This window comes from Maniola hyperantus, chromosome 13, assembly GCF_902806685.2.
Source record: "Maniola hyperantus chromosome 13, iAphHyp1.2, whole genome shotgun sequence".
Classification (NCBI taxonomy): domain Eukaryota; kingdom Metazoa; phylum Arthropoda; class Insecta; order Lepidoptera; family Nymphalidae; genus Maniola; species Maniola hyperantus.
This window is the reverse complement of record NC_048548.1, coordinates 9740595-9753761: the sequence shown is the minus strand read 5'-3', so window position 1 is coordinate 9753761 and position 13167 is coordinate 9740595.

The following is a 13167-nucleotide window of genomic DNA, read 5'->3' as shown; positions in this document are numbered from 1 at the left end:
CGCACTAGAAAATTTCAACTCTATACGAGTATATAGAGTTGAAATTGTCGTAATAGTACGGTTCACGAGACGCAGCCCACTGACAGACGGACGGATGGACGGACGGACGGAGAGTAGAGTCTTAGTAAGTCCCGTTGGTACACTTCGGGTACGGAACTCTAAAATATTATTGACACTTGCTCTTACTCTTGCTCTCGCTCTCACTCTTCCGGTCCCGCTCCCGCTCCCGCTCCTGCTCCTGTCTTCGCCTCCGGTCCCGCCACTTACCGTCAGGTGAGATTGCAGTCAAGGGCTAACTTATAATGGAATAAAAATAAATGGTGGCTACACAATTATACACATCCTGTCAATAGGTGATGCCTTGTATTGGTGGCTACACATCCCTCAAATGGGTGATGCCTTATATTGGTGGCTAAATATCCCGCAAATGGCTGATGTCAGATGTTGGTGGCTAAGTCTCCAAAGTTCGTAATCCTTTATTTCGATGTCAGTCAAGTATTTCAAATGTCATACGGAACTCGGCGTAATAAAGGGAAGATTTATGAGCATTATTACGTATACGTACGTATGGTCAGGCCACGTAAAGCTCGGACAGAATCGAAATTAATAACGGCCGACTCATTACAGCGAGAGGATAATTTAGTGCTCTAACAGAGCAGAATTATTTAGGTAAGCCTTTTAGCATGCAATTTGTTATGTTTTGATTGCGATTCAATGCATTTTTCCAGAAAAACTAAAAATGAAACTAGGTAATAGGTTAAGAAACATGATTGAACACCTCTATCCGGAAACTGGAATTATTTCTTTAGCATAGGCTGTACGGCTCTACATAACGTATACAGGCTTTTGAGAAATTCTAAATGGTTTAAAAAAAAACTTAAATCTACTTTGGCAATATCGCAGGAAAAGCTAGGAAAATATTAAGATAAGTAATATAAGCTTGTCTTCAGAGTATCTAAAAGAAAGAAAATATAGGAAGTGACAAAGTGCAGAAAAACATCAAAATATACGGAAAGTATAGATAGACAGAATTTACGCTTCAGTCCTAAAAACATCCTAAAAAGGATACGGGTATGTTACTCTCACAGTGATAAAAGTTAACGTTCTGTCGCAAAAAAATCTTTTTTTCTGTTTATGTCCTCCGGATAATAAAATTTACTACTTAATAAAATATTGACGTAAACACGAGTAAAATAGGTCAAATGCAGATCCTGCTAACAATTTTGTCAGCACATTTTCAGGGTTCTTAAAAAGTCCAGGGGAAGCAGTTGCTAACACATTTCACACATTCACAATCGCCTTTTTGAGTTTCAATAATTCCTTTCATACACATTAAAACAACCACTTGTACACTTGGAAATATATCCATCTATTCCCACCGTCCTTCACCTATCTAAATATTTTGCGACGCATGCAAAGTACGAACGACGAAACGAATAAGATAGAGAATGAAATAAATGAACGAAATAGTTTTTTTAATCTGTTAAAAACAGATAAAGCTGTCTTAGTCTTGGGTGAACTTAAATCCCTCGCTACACTCAGGACTCGTCTTTAGTTTCTCGTCTGTCTTTACTTCAGGACGCGTCGTTTTTAGCACCCTCGCTACGCTCGGGAGTAAATCTCGAGTCCTTCGTTACGCTCGCGATTTAAATCGTCACCCGCGACAGAAGACACTGCTTTATCCCCACGGAACAGAAAAAACAGTGGAAGTGCTAAGTAGGCGTGGCACGCGTGCCACAATTAAGCGTAGTTACGTAAAACTGATCCCAGTCGCGTTCTAACATCGCGTGGAGTTGGTAGTCTCGCGACAAATTCATATTGCCCTAGCAATGTTACTGTTCCGTTTTGGAGTGTAAAAATGATAGTAGGAGAAAAAATCTTAAAAATGGAGGTGTTTCGTATCATCGGTAAGTACGATTTTCATTGTTTTCTATAAAATCTTAATTTATTTCAATTTACTAATATTTAATAGAACGGTTAGTCAAAATCAACCTTAAACAATTAAGATAAAGTTTATTTTGGATTGATTCTATTCCGAAAGTACTTCGCTCCGTGTTCGCTACTCAAATAGTGATGTGGCCAAGTAGAATATTGAATTTATCGATTGATATCGATACAAGGATATAAATAAATAGTAACGCAATAATTATAATTTATTAATGAGTGAGACGTTGCATTGATCACTAAATAGACATCAGTAGTTCCTCTAACCTTCATTTAAAATATTTTTAGGTTTCCCAAAGATGCAAGCATCAAAGAGAAATGGATAGATGCAACGGGTAGAGTTAATTGGATGCCAACCAAATCAAGCATGATATGCTCTGAACATTTTTTTAGAAGTCGATTTTATAATATCAAATAAAGGATATAGATATACGAAACCTACTGCGCTTCCATCAATGAAAATCGTTAAGTCTTTTAATCAAATAACCTTGTTTTATTTTATTACTTTCAGTAAGTATTGAAAATACTTGATATTATAATACAAAACAACACACCTCTTAGTTATATTTTTGTATGAAGATTGACTGACTAAATATCAAATTTAATTCATAAACACACTAATTAATTTTTCTCCTATTCATTTTTATATAGGTACTAGATGATGCCCGCGACTTCGTCCGCGTGGATTTAGGTTTTTAAAAATCCTGTGGGAACTTTTCAACTTCCTATGTCCTTTCCCGGGATGCAAGCTATCTCTGTACCAAATTTCATCAAAAACGGTTGATCGGTTGAGCCGTGAAAAGCTAGCAGACAGACAGACAGACAGACACACTTTCGCATTTATAATATTAGTACGGATTTATTCTCAAAATTTAATTTTGGTTTCAGCCACAAAATGATAAATGTGGTCACTCCAGGTTCTTCAAAAAGACAAAGTGATTCGGAGATTCCTGCGTCTAATCACGTTACCGATTTGATGAAGGCAATAGTCGAAAAATATATACATAAATGTTCACATACACCATTTATTAAAATTAAAAATAAGACTTTCGAAACGCCAGTTTCTTAACAAATATGTTTTATTTCAAGGGCAATAAATAAAATTTATCTATTTTCATACGTTGCAGTATTTATTGTGCATACTTGTAAAAGGCATGCATACATACCAGCACTTTTATTCAATTTTATAATTACCTTTTTTAATTTTATTTTTGCGAATGAACAAAATAACGAGTATCTATCGATATCGATAGGTAATTCATTGAGCTACGTGGTGCAGCCTTAACTGAGGAGGAAAAAAAATCGACCGATCACGCAAATGTCAACCATATGTTTAAAGTAATTAAGTTTATAATTGCTACTAATTAGAATACCGCCATCTATGGTCAAGTAGCGGAATTAATTGGACAATTGAATCTAGTGTGACGTGAGTGTGATTATAGCTCGTAAATACGTTCTTCCGCTAAAGCAAAATAAATCTTATTTCTAGAGCGTCAGGGTTTATTTCCAAATCTGTGACGTAGGCTAGTTTTGACTAAACTTAAACGACAAATCAAATGATTTGTTTCTTTGTAGTGCAATATATGACTATCGGTATATTTGTATGAGTTTGGCGACAGCGGTTCCTATAGTAATTTTGGTGAATTGCACTTCCACTGTTCTTTCTGTTCCGTGTTTATCCCCTTGGTTAATAATCTACTAATTTGTATGAATATGAGAAGACAAGGTGTTTACAATGCTTGGACGATTTAACCTAAGGACGCGCCTCGCATGATTATTCCCCTCTGTCAATAGTAATGGATTTTTAATCCACTGCGTTTATAAACACTGTTTACGGAATCGATTTTGTCATTGTCAGAATCGTTTTCGATGTGTGACGACGTCTTACACGCTGGGTGAAAAATGCCTGTTTGTGCCGTTAGTGAGTGCAAGAACAAATCAAACACATCAAATTTACAAAAAGATGGAATTTCATTTCATAAGTAAGTATTTTTGGTGTAATAAACGCTTTCTATAAATTAAATTACATAAATTATTATAATAAAATAACAATCGAGAACTTTACCGATTCAGTAATTGAGTACGTAATAATTCGGTAGAAACGAGTCACACTCCTCACGAGACTATATTTTGTTTTTTCTAAACAATTGCAACCCTCGACATATACAAATTAGGTTAAAATTTGAATACGCGTGAACAGCATGAAATTACGTAGTAGTACGATAGTGATTGCGGTTCGATTATCGATATCGATGAAAACATTTTCTTTATTATTAACGACTAAATTACCGTCTTCAAGTCAAGTAAAGAATAGTTATTATTAATTACCACAATTTTTTTCGCTACCTATACTTGTAATAAAACTGGTCGATTTCTGTGATTTCACGTACTTAATACATTTAAAAAAAAAATTAAAGCAACGCAATTTTAGTGATAGGCGCGAAACGGGGTAGGGTGTCTCTGAACTGGGTAATATGTAGCTAAAAGGTGTACCTTTCTCAAGGATGAGGATCAGGTAATAATTTATCATAATCGTTTTATTTTTACAGATTTCCTAAAGACGCCCACTTTAAAATGAAGTGGGCACAATTGTGCGATCGAAAACGTAGTTGGGAACCTACCCGCACAAGTACTATCTGTTCGGCGCACTTTGATTCGTCCCAATTTGAATGTTTGCCTAATAAACGTCGCAAATTAGTCTCTCATGCCATACCAACATTGCTTTTAGCAGATACCGTAAGTGTTTCCATATTATGTGTTTACATGTAAAATTTGAAACAATTTTTGAGGGTGTCTGACTGTCTGTCTTTTTGTGTTACGCTTTAACAACCTACTATGATGAATAATTAACATTTTCACTATCGAAATTTTAAATGAAAATTTCGTTATATAAAAAAATACAAAAGATTAAAAATGATATAAAATAAGTAAAAAGTATGTGCATATTTTTTAAATAAATATTTTTCTTATTTTTACGTTGCATTATTAGTTTTTGGGATAATTACCTATTAAGTGAGGTGAATGTATGCAAGAATACGGTACGCTGACCAAACACTGGTTTTAAGTAATTAAATACGAGTAATAAATTCTTACTTCTACTTTTGTTTCTGAAAAACTATCGATATATTTTAAAATATCGATACGGTAGCATCGCAAATCAATTTGACTGTCTTACACTCGTAATGTCTTTGTATGTTGATGTATATAACATATTAGTGTGCGTAAAATGTAGTAGTGTTGAAGATTTAGATATGTGTGTGTCACAAAACTTTGTTGAGTGAGTGTGTCAAGTTGTCTATGTAGTGTTTCCTCGTCCCGCACCAAAAGTGACAGAAATTTTTATTCGTAATATTAGGCGCGTTACAAGTCCATAGGTTAAATCGTCCAAGTTACAATGTCAGGAAACCTTGACATACAATTTTTTTGACAAAGTAGGTAGTTAAGTTAATATTTAAATCAATATAAGTAAGTATTAAGCATGTATTAAGTGACAGCAATAAGAATCTTAAAAAGTCTTAAACAAAATATTTACACATGGCTTCACCAAGAAAGTAATAGATCTGCATTTTTCCTAGCTATTCTGCGCCTAAATCCTAGTCCTAATCCTAATAATATTATAAATGTGAAAGTGTGGATGTTTGGATGTTTGTTACTCAATCACGCAAAAACGGCTGAATGGATTTGGATGAAATTTGGAATGGAGATAGATTATACTCTGGATAAACACATAGATACTTTTTATCATACTTCTTATCCCGAAAAATTTACAAGTTCCCGCAGGATTTTGAAAAATGTAAATCCACGCCGACGAAGTCGCGGTTATCAGCTAGTATTATATAACTCTGAATGGAAAGTCTATGCCCAAAAGTGTACGTCCTCAGGTTGACATAATAATGTTCATGATGAAATAATTCATCCAAAATCTAACTAATAAATTATAATAATTTATTACAAAACGCTAGTAAGTAATTTTTATATAAAATATGGTTTGCGTTAATTGGTTACGTTGTTTCCATTAATAAAAGCTTTTAAACATTTCTATGATTTACCGGAAAAGCAAATTGAGTAATTACAAAATGTTTTTGTTTACAAACAATTTTCTGGAAACAAGTTGGCTCCCTTACAATTTTTACATCGTTTAATGGGCATTTAGACATTTTATGGTAGAATGAAGAAACTCAAATACCTACATAAACTCTAACAACATTACACTCCTTTTTTGGGACAGTCTTCTAGAAAACAGTCGCATTGCAAATGAATCTGAGCGAAAAGTGATTGAGCTGTGAAATTATTCCGGAGATTACTCTCACAGTGGCGGCCACGTCGCCGAGCCGCGGAATTTTCCGTCGGAATTCCATTTGCCTCAAAGCCTAAATACCTGTGTCAGTCGTGACTAAATTTGTCGGTGAATGTGCAATTTTTGCGAGCCGCGGCTTAGCCACGTAGCGGCAGCCTTTAATTTGCAACAGTGATTAAGTATGCATCACCCTCACAGACAGTAGGTTGTAATTTAAAGGCTTGGCAGCTTTTAGGCAAACTTGCGCTACACAAGACTTCATATAAAAGTAACACAAGTAAGTTTAAAATTCTAACCGATTTTTGTCACTGAGTGTTTAGTACAACCGATTAGTTCAACTGTTGAACTAGTGAGAATTTTCCCCATTAGTTCAACTGTATCTAAATCTTTTTAAGAGTTTAACTACTGGGACAAAATAGTTGAACTCAGGAACTTGGTAGTGTTGGTAGTGCAAGGAAATCACGAGAGCTTAGTTAGCTTGACTCCCTACCCCGGAAGTTCTCGGTGTCTTCTTTGAAGTGCAGAAATGTAAGTAGGTAGAAGCAAGAAAAAGGTTAGGTTGTCTACTAATTTGGCTTAGCTTAGATAGCTAAATTTTCTTCCTGATTAACTATGTTCGAAATTACATTTGCTAAAAATGTAGGTATCATGGTAGGGATGATTAGGTATGTCTTCTAATAAGACTATGATTATAATATGATTTTAGGTATTACCTATCTAGTTTTTATTACTTTCATCTAAGTAAAAGTTAATCATATTCATTGCAACAATTTTTTTTGTAGCTCCTGCCCGACTACTTGTTATCCTTTTAAAAAACGAAGCGCAGGGGAAGCATGTAATACAGATCGTTAAACCCGAGCGAACTAGCAAGTTGGCTTTCATATTTTCCATGCTAACCGTATTCTGCAAATATTATTTGCCTTTCTGAACTCCTCGGCGCTCGCAGCTGCGCTTTTTAAATCGTATTAAAGAGTAAACTTGCACAGCGTTCCTAAAGGCTTCAATAGGTACACAGGAAAACGTGGGACAAGTCCTGGCCATTGTGTACACGATGTCTGTGAATTGCACCAACATGACCGAATTTGATATCAAACTACAAAGTTATCAAGCTGGTCAGTATTGGCCGTGGGAAACCACGTGACCATGTACCTACCTATAGGTACATAATCTTACCACTTGGTACAGCAATCTTACTTTGAAAGTCGAAAATAGCAATATTTGTTCATGAACACATTTTAATTTTTTTCTTGTGATGAAACCACAAATTCCCGCTTTTCAGATTTTTACCTGCCAAATTTTATGATTCTAGGTCAACGGGAAGTACCCCTTAGGTTTCTTGACAGACAGACAGACGGACAGACAGACAAACAACAAAGTGATCCTATAAGGGTTCCGTTTTTCCTTTTGAGCCAAATCCGTCCAGTAGTTTTTGCGTGAAGGAGTAACAAACATACACACACACACACACATACAAACTTTCGCCTTTATAATATTAAAGTCGGGATCATATTTTAGGTATGAGATGAACTAACTATACATGAATAATTTATAGAGTTTGTAGATTATATTTACCCTTGACTTCGGGATACCTAAACACCCAGTAGCCCCAAATCGTTTAATGGATCAGTTCCTCAAAAGCCGGAAAAGCTTTTATATAACTCTTCTGGTGCTGCAGAGATTACAGGAATTTTAAAAGAGGTTTTCGATGAATGAGAAAAGATGAACGTGGATGTCTAATAAATATAACCCGAAAAATGACAGACTCTCATACAAACATTCATCCCTCTTAGGAATGGAATTTCCACAAGTTCTTTCTTAGTTAATGCCTACGTCGTAAAATAAACCTATACCTACTGTCAAAGTTTCATGTTTCTAATCCCACCGATTTATTTATACTTAATAGATCAGTCAGTCTGGTAGTCGGGACGTTACTTACGTTCATTATGTAGGTACCTAATGTTTCAACATTCCTCACTTTTTCATGCGAATTTTTCATATGAAAATTACTTCATTCTAAAATGTTTATGGCAGTTTCACTATTTTAGTCTTGGAGAAATATTCCCCAGTCAAGATAAATTGAGCTTTTTCATTCATACTTACGAGAGAGCTTTAATCGGATAAATTGCTCAGTTAGGGTCGGATCCCCTCAAAAATATGGACGACATGAAAAGGACTGACGCGCTGACATTTTGTCTACATTTTGGATTCAGGAAAGGACCAAGGTAATACATTCTGGATTTGCCATAAGGACAAAAGTAGCAAGATACCTACCTATATAAAAAAACATATTACAAAAATATTTTTCGTATCACGCATCGTTCATCCGATTGAGTTGCAACTTTGTAGAATCATTGTTGATACTTTCGTGAAGATTTCTGGCTTAGTATCTTCCATGTACGTGCACGAGTCTCAACAACAACAAGACATGCTGAGCATGCCATGCCAGTCTATCTGTGCTACTGCTGTTAGTTAGGTGTACCACATGGCCGCCGCAAGATGTACATACTGAAAATGCGAAGGACGCAACCTCAACAGAACGAGTCAAGCACATAGAGCGCAACGGAAGAGTTCAAGACAGCGCTGACGATTGTTTCATCAGCGTTTCATTCACTCAAAACATGACGAGATCTATTCGAGGATGATGAGATCTAACCAATACGCCTTCTGTATAAAATCGAAGAGAGAAGGAAAGATTTCTCTAACGCGATATATAGAATAGTATAGGTACGTACCTACTACCCAGCTATATTAAATGTAAATAGCTAAATTTAGGAAAACATTTGCGTTTTTCAAAAACTCTTTCTAAAATAGGTTTTCCAGCCAAGTATTCAAAGAACTGTTAGGTAATGGCGGTCATAAATCCGAACAAGAAAGACTGGAAAAATTTACATTCTTGTTGTAGAGACTACAGCAATGCTCTCTCGGCGAGAACAAAGCGTTATTTGAAAAATATTTTTAAGTTTTTTTTCTTCACGTGTATGTATGTATGAAGTCGGGCGAGCATAAACAGAAACTAGAAATCAAAGCGTAAAGCTTTTAGTGGTTTTGGAAGTCGGTTTTATTAATATTTTTTGTTATAAAAATTACGCTGCATGACAAAATAGGATAGACATTTTAGTATGTTACAAAAATTAGTTGTACCTATTAAATCTCCAGTTTGTGACATTGTGCTGCATAAATTAGCTCTACTATTTGGATTACTGATTATGGTATACTTATTGATTAGCTTCTACTATCGAGAAGTCAGATAGACTTACACGTGAGGACAGCCACACCTGATTTAGGTCGTGAAACGACGTGCTTACCAAAAAGATTATTTACGTACTTTATAACTTACGTCATACAGGTAGGTACTAGTTATGCCAGAAAATATGGACTCTAGGATAGCATTCTACACTACACCTTAGTTGTTCTTATCAGAACCATTGCACAATTTGCGTGTCAGTTGCAGATTGTATAACAATGCTCACAAATTATTCTCGTTGTTCTGTGGTTTTTCGTTTTCCAACTGGGAAAGAACCTAGTGTTCTTGACTACGATACATACCTATTATTTCTAACGCTACCACTAAAATGGACATAGGCAATGATATTAGAAGAAATAGGTATATAATAAGTAGATGTAAACTTTTTATATCGGATGTTTGTTAAAGGTAGATTTCCTACTCTATATACAAATACCTAATAAGTCAATCGATTTAAATAAATGAAATGTAAGAGTAACTTTAACGTCTATAAGAAAACTAGTTTATGTTTATAGCTCGTGCCACTAAACTTCAATATAGCACGAGGCCAAGCGAAAAATTAAATCAGATAACTGAATGGATAACTGAATGTACGTTGAAATTGAACTTTGCTAGCGCATGCTATGTTGATTTAATGTCATTTATCTTTTATGCTCGAATGCCGTATGATAAGTAGTAGATTGTACAACAAGGCATCGATGCAACAAGGGCATAAAATGGGGTTTATAACCGAGTTACACACTCTGCTTTTCACTTCGATTGCGAGGAAATCTCTATTTATAAAAATGAATTGCTAAATGTGTTGCTGATCGGAAATTTCGAGAACAGCTCAACTGATTACGCTAATTCTTTTTTTTTATAATATTCCTTGAAGTACGAGGATGGTTCTTACGGGGAGAAAAATGTAAAATATTAAAATGTAAAAATATAAATTTGGAATCCACGGACTCTCTTGCCAAAGGAGCTCCGGTAGGCTGTTTAGGCATGGCTCTCTTAACGATACAATTAAAAGAGCTCTTGCCACCATAAATATTCCTGCGCTCATTGAGCCGGCAGGGATTAGTCGGGATGATGGCAAGAGACCTGATGGATTGACGCTGGTTCCCTGGGAACGGGGACGGGCGCTAATGTGGGACGCAACTTGCGTTGACACATTGGCCCCGTGTCATATCAGGAAGACAGCATCAAGACCGGGAGCCGCAGCAGAAACAGCTGAAAACGGCAAGCGGCGCAAGTATGCCTCTCTTATAGAGAGTTACATTTTTGTGCCGTTTGCCGTGGAGACCCTGGGGCCATGGAGTCTTAGTGCTAAAAATTTTTTACGAGACATTTCACCGCGATTAATAGCCTCAACTGGTGACAGAAGGGCTGGCTCATTTTTTGCGCAGCGGATCAGCCTGGCTGTCCAGCGCGGAAATGCAGCCAGTATTCTTGGCACCATTCCACGCGGTCATGATTTATATAGTAATTAGATAAGGCTAGCTTTAAGTTTTATTGTATTAAAAAAAAAAAAAAAAATATTAAAATAAATTAAAGAATCGACTGTTAGGCGGTACGAAGTTCGCCGGGGCAGCTAGTGAAACAATAATATTATGATAATAAGTACCTTCATGTCTATTTAGTTAAAATTTGAGTGAAATTCGGGCAATTTTTTAATGAGATTGTATAGGTCTCACAGGTCGGAGGATCTAGAAATCGAGAAATGATGTTCTCACATTATTATACACAATATTATAATATGAACTCTTCAATTTTAAAAGAAAAATGTTTTCCAACCTTTTTTCCTAATTTGTTTGGTTTGAAAATAGACTGGAAATCTTTTGCTCAAATATTTAATTTGAATAATTTCTGGGCCAAGATAAACAACGAGGCGTGCCTATTTAAATTTATTTAGTTACCTTTATTAGATAAGTGCTAGATATTAAAGGCTGAAAATCGGAATGGTTTTGGGATAAAGAAGTATCTGACTTCTACATCGATGAATAATTAACTAGGTTCAACTTTAACTATAGTCAATTAGTGATGCAGGTGTCCTACAAAAAAAATGACTACAAAAATCGAAATAAAATTTCAACACCCAATTCTCACCGGTTCGATCCGATTTTTCGATAGAGTTAGAGTCAAGATAAAAAGCGATTATCTATCTGCGCTAGGTTATAATTTCTTCTTTCTGGTTCTTATCATTTTTATATAGAGGAAGTTATCAGCAACATGTTGATGTAGTCATACGTACATAAACATGCTATTCTAAGAGTCGGGCTTCTAAGAAAAGCCATTAGATTGGAAACTATAACAATAACTATTAACTCTAACAACTTACGTCCATCGGCTTTATTGTTTTAATGAGATTTTCGTTTGAAGATTCCGTTACCAATACAAATTAAATTAGCGTTAGTTCAAGTACCTAAGTGTTTTTGAAGTGAAGCTTCTAAACAAACGTTTTGGACGTTAAAAAAACGAACAGTGCATATCTATTGTTTGTTTCCCTTAAGGGTGAGCGAGACAGAATACAGCTTCGCTTCTGCGGGGGGCATTTGGGCTGTACTCTGTGCGCCATATTCCTCATTGTTGAGGGTCGTGGTCACTATCCGTTAATCACATCGTAGGAGATTTCTTGGGGTAATAATGCGATGGGTTCCCAGATCTTTCCGCATACAACTCGAATGAGAGAAGGAAATTTCGACTCTTAGTTTTTAACAGTTACCTACAGAACCGGGATCTATCTCTAATCTATCCACCTGGCCCTACTATGGGCCGCCCGACTTATCTATCAACTTTTTAACCGACTTCAAAAAAAGGAGGAGGTTCTCAATTCGTCGGAATCTTTTTTTTTTTTTTTAATGTACCTATGTTCCCCGATTACTCGAAGATGCCAGGACCGATTTTGAAAATTCTTTTTTTGTTTGAAAGGGTATACTTCAAAGTTGGTCCCATTTAAATGTGGTGAAGATCTGATGAACATCTTCGAAGATAGATACTGGAGCTCCTCAACGGATAAGAGTAAATTGCTCGCGATCAGTGTAATAGCTTAGTAAACAGTAGATTTTTAACCAGTCATAGCATAATTCCATGGGACCACTAAAAATTGTGAAATAAAATTTTTTTGCAAACTGGCACCAACAAGTATTATTATGGAACTATATTAACTCTTGTATACATAATATATTCGGTAATAAATTAAATTATTTTTCAATTTTTAGTGTTTTTACATAACAACTCTTTGGATAGGTACTTTTGCCAAATCTATATTGTATAGTATGCGACAGGTCAAGATGGCAATCAGGGTGGAGACGCCCCGGACACTCACACATTCCCCGCGCTAATCCGGTGCGGGGTAGCGCGGGTGACGTGCGGGTGTGCGGGGCGTCCCCCCGCCTCATACCCCGATTGCGATCTCGACCTGTCGCGTACTATACAATAGGCTTACTCATTGAAATGGAATAAATAGGTACGTATAAAAATAGTGCTTAATTCACATGGAATGCAAAAAGTTATCTTCATACCACATAAATTATAATAAAATATAATGGCTATTATTGTGTCAAATATTATAATCTTATAAAATTATTACTGTTGGTTTTGTATCCGATTGGAAATGGTGCCATCTGAAGAGCACTTTCCACTTCACAAAGAGACTGCTTGACGTCTCTAAGGCGCTGCTGACAGCTTGCTGAGTTGTTCG